A 4,831-nucleotide genomic window follows, 5' to 3' on the forward strand; every position below is an offset into this window, starting at 1 on the left:
ATTTCCGATATGCCATTCTTGATTTCTTCTTGGTGGTTTTTAATTTCCAATTGATTGATTTTCAACATCTCTATGTCCTTACTCATGCTGTTGAGCTTCCTCAAGATCATGGCTCTGAATTCTAGCTCTGTTAACTTGCCTAACTGCTCCACATTTATCTCATCTTTGGTAGAGGTCTCTTGTTCTTTCAGTTGGCTTTTGTTTCTGTGTTTCACCATTTTGGCTATCACAGTGGGCTTTGGAGCCTGCCAAATTTTCCCTGTGGGTATTGGTGTTCTGCTGTTTGTGGCTCCCTCTCCTAGGTTTGGATGAGCGAGGGAGGACCCATGTTAAACACCACTGTCAAGTCTTACTTTCCTGGTTAGAGTTGCTAGCCCAGGAATGGTTCAGTTAACCTCTAGCTTGTTGCCTGGAGGCTATCATTAGGGGTTACTGGAAGAGCCTTGGGTTCTCAGTTGAATGAAAAACTCCCTCAGGTGCTCAGCATAAGGGGATTTCCCAATGGTGGGGCAGATGCTGGTTGTTAATGAACCTCAATTTGTATTTCAATGGCCCACCTGGGTGGGGTTGAATCTCTGAGGGAGAGGTCGCTGCCTCTCTCCAGAGCCCTGGGAAGGAGCAAGATGGCCACCGTCCTGTGTGGCTGCAACCCAGCAAAAACTCTGAGCCCCTTTCAAATCTCGAGTGTCCCCACACAGTTCCAGTCCAGTCTGCCCTCCCTCTGCTGGAGCCCAAGGTGAGTGGCTGTGGCTATTTTTTGCGTCTGTCCCGGCTCTGGGCTGTGGAGCCACTTGGGAGTTTAACCCGAGGGCACTGTTCACAGCTAAGGCTGCTGCTGTCTGTGGGCTCCCAGCCCCCCTCTCGTGCCTCCGCAATCCTACCAAGATCGAGTCAGTGTCCCTGGTTATATAATCCTTGCAAGCTGCTTTTCTGTTGCCTTTCCCCGTCGATTTGTCTTTATTTTAGTTGTAATTCCAGTTTGGTCCTGGGAGACGGTCTGTGTAGTGTCCATTCACTCTGCCACCATTTTGGAATTATATATTTGAGTATTTTTAATGTTGAGGGCCTTATTCAAATTTCTGATGATCCTTACTGGTTGGTTAATATTTAATAAAAAAGGACTGAAAAAATATTGTGAATTTAATCTGCCTTAGAGTAAATATGTTCGTTTTCCTGCTTTGACTTTTCTGTGCAGGTCAGGGAGCTGAGGAACAGAGTTCACATCCCACAAATGCTAGAATGAGGAGAAAATTCAGGGCTTGCCAATATTTATGCTGGAAGCCCTAGCCCTCTACAGACATTTCATTCAATTTCTTTAGAGAACTGTCAGGTATTTTCACTGCAGGCCTACACCAGCTGCCAGCTCAGCTATCTGTTGGAGGAGAGGTGGTTCCAACTGGTGCAGCCATTCTGTACTGGGGTCTTCAATCAATCCCCAAGTGTTCAGTTCCATTTAATTCTATTTTCTTCTACCATATGCCTGCTGATTCTGAGCCTACTCTCTGGTGTTATATCTGGCAAACTGGCTCTTACCTTCTCTGTAGTTCCCTTGTCAAATATTCTAGGCCGGATTTTTCCTGCCTGTTTTATTCGTCAACTAATTCCCATCTGTTTTTCAAAATAAAAGTGTTGAAATATGTCCATTAAAGATAACCTTCCATCCTCACCACATTCTCTTCACTTTTGTGGGTTTATTCCTTTCTGTTCCTCAATACTCTTTTTGTAGTGAGCTTCTAAGGGTAAAGAAGGAAAACCCTGTGAGTATGTCATGATATATCAGAATGAGTTCACTTCTCATCTATCTTCCTATTTCTAATAAATGTATTTAAGGCTATTACTTTTCCTAGTTGACCTCTTTGGCCACATAGCATAGGTTTAATGTGTAGGACTCTCACTGTCAGTCATTTCTAAAGAGTTCATAATTTAAGTTTTTGTTTCCTCTTTAACAAACGAGTTATTTTGAAGCTGTTTTAAAACTTCTAAATGGAGAGGTTTTTTTTAGTTTGTTTTGTTTTACTTTTGCCCATTCTTTTGTTCCTAAGTTTGTTTGTTTTTCTTTATTGATTTAGAGAGAGGAAGGGAGAGAGAGAGAGAGAGAGAGAGACAGAGACATTGATTGGCCACCTCTTGTTTTGCATGCACCCCACTGGGGATTTGGCCCACAACCTGGGCATGTGCCCTGACCGGGAATCGAACTGATGACCTCTTGTTGCATGGGTTGATGCTCAACCACTGAGCCACATCAGCCGGGCAGTTCCTAAGTTTTTTTTTTTTATCCTCACCCGAGGACATTTTTCCATTTTTTGTTCAGATAGAGTGGGAGGGAGACAGAGGATGAGAGAGAGAGAGAGAGAGAGAGAGAGAGAGAGAGAGAGAAACATCAACGTGAAAGGTACACATCGAGTGGCTGCCACCCGCACAATCCAACCAGGGCTGGGGACAAACTGCAACCCAGATATGTGCCCTAGCGGGAACCGAACCCAGGTCTCTGTGGACCGCAGGCCGACACTCTAAACCGGCCAGGGCTAATTTTATTGTATTGTTACCAGAGACTGAACTGCAGGATTTCTACATTTTGGAGATTACTGAGATTGTTTTTGTTTGTTTGTTTTTTGAGCCCACATGCAGATTTTTTTCTCTAACAAGTTTACATCAGTGGATAGCAGTTACAGACTTTTATTTCATAATAAGAAAAGTACAACCATATTTATTAAACTTGAGGTAGGTAGGGAAGAGGGAGGAAAGAACATTCAGGAATGAGTTCTCAAACTAAAGTCCAGAATTGATGTTCAAAATGACACAGACACCACTTGGTGGAGCCTTTCCTTTCCTTAGGATGTATGGGAGAGGGAGTGGTCGTCACAACAGTGTTCCTGTTGACTCCTTCTCTAGTCCCACTTTCTGTTTCCATTCTTGGCTATCAGATGGCATTCTAGGAACCAGAAATTGTTACTATCACCTATAAGTTATTCATAGAATTGAAAGTTATATCTATAAGCAAAAAAGTGGAATATGAGGAGTAGTTGTTCACATTGTGGGGCAGGAAGATGATATCAAGAGCTGCAAAACAACACAAACTCATGGGAAAGAATCCCACTCTTGTCCCCAGATAATTTCTTCATAAGTGAACCATTATTTCTTAACTTAAAAATAAGGGCAGCCCTGGCCAGTGTGGCTTAGTTGGTTGGAGCATCGTCCCATGCACTGAAGGGTCTTGGTTTCAGTTCCCAATCAGAGCACATACCCAGGTTTCAGGTTCGATCCCCAGTTGGGGCAGGTACAGGATGCAACCAATTGATGTTTCTCACATCAATGTTTCTCTCTCTCTCTCTCTCTCTCTCTCTCTCTCCATCACCCTTTCTCTCTAAAATCAATTAAAATTTATTTTTAAATAAGAGCAAAATTATAATGGGAAGGTATATAAGACTAGTCCTTGAAAATTAAAAAGAAGAACCCAAGAGATGTGTTTTATCTTTCATTTTCTCTTTTACCTCTAATCTATCCCTTCAAGATACACATAAAAGCTCCATCACCATTAAGGTATTGATTTATCCTATTAAATCGATTCTTTCTTTATGCTTTTATGTTCTAAGATATCAGGTATTTTTTGTCCAACGATTTTTGTGTTTCTTATTGCAGGGAAAGGGAAAGGAGGGGAAACATCAAATTAAAAAAAAAAAAAAGCTTAGCGCCCTGGCCAGTGTGGCTCAGTGGTTAGAGTGTCGACCCAAGCACAGAAGGGTTGAAGGTTCGATTCCTGGTCAAGGGCACATACGTGGGTTGTAGGTTTGATCCCTGGCCCCAGTTGGTTGCGTTTGGGGGCAACCAATCGATGTTTCTCTCACATCTCTCTCTCTCTCATATTTCTCTCCCTCTCTCCCTCCCTTCCTCCCTCCACTCTCACTAAAAATCAATAAAAAAAAATCCTTGGATGAGGATTAACCAAAAAAAGCATGGAATGCAGGCTCAAGCAGACACGGAGCATGTTCCTTCATAGTACAAGTAACAATGTTATAACTATTAAATGATTCTGTAACTGTGGCATTTCTGGTTTCCATGTACTTATTCTGCCTTTTTCTTTACAATTTTAGGTAGTTTTGCTTGGATTTTTTTCAATAGTTGACTTTGTTTGTTCATGAGTGATGCCAACACAGTGATCAGTCTGGGTCTTGTACTTCTTATAGATAGTTGGAACACTGAAAATGAGCAGTTCGGCAAGAATCAGAAGGGTGATTTTATTGAAAATGGCACCAACATAGGTTATCAGTCACGTGAACACAGACAGTTTCAAGGAGTCAACCAGATCTTCTGCCAGAGACAATAACGAGTTTCAGGGCCCTGCTGATGTGCACCATTGCAGCATTCCTTTAATTATGGGAAGTTTCTGAGGACAGAGTAATATCTACATCCAGGTAGGCTTTGAATGGATGGCCTTCCTCTGACTTCTGTACAGCTTGGATGACAGACTTGTAGACCCTGAAGCTGATGGTGACAGAGAGAAGAGCCAGGGTGAGGTAAGAAACCACACTGATGACACTGAAAGTTGCCAGGGAAAGCAGCACTATCAGCATGGTGCCAAAGATAAACCCAGTCTTCATCATATCTTGCCAGAAAATCAGATCATGTACTTGATAATGTTATATTGAGACAGATGTAACGATTCTTGTGTTTCTTATTGCAGGGAAAGGGAAAGGAGGGGAAACACCAAATTAAAAAAAAAAAAAAAAAAAAAAAAAGCTTAGCACCCTGGCCAGTGTGGATCAGTGGTTAGAGTGGTCACTTTTTGACAGAATGGATTTCAGTGGATCTGTGTTGGTAGACCTATGGCCAT

At 42.2% G+C, this 4,831-nt stretch overlaps 1 pseudogene; it reads right to left on the minus strand.

Moving 5' to 3' along the window:
- Positions 1-4,062: 4,062 nt before the first annotated feature.
- On the minus strand, positions 4,063-4,831 carry LOC118635393 (annotated as a pseudogene).

This window comes from Molossus molossus, unplaced genomic scaffold (assembly GCF_014108415.1).
Source record: "Molossus molossus isolate mMolMol1 unplaced genomic scaffold, mMolMol1.p scaffold_m16_p_2, whole genome shotgun sequence".
NCBI classification, from domain to species: domain Eukaryota; kingdom Metazoa; phylum Chordata; class Mammalia; order Chiroptera; family Molossidae; genus Molossus; species Molossus molossus.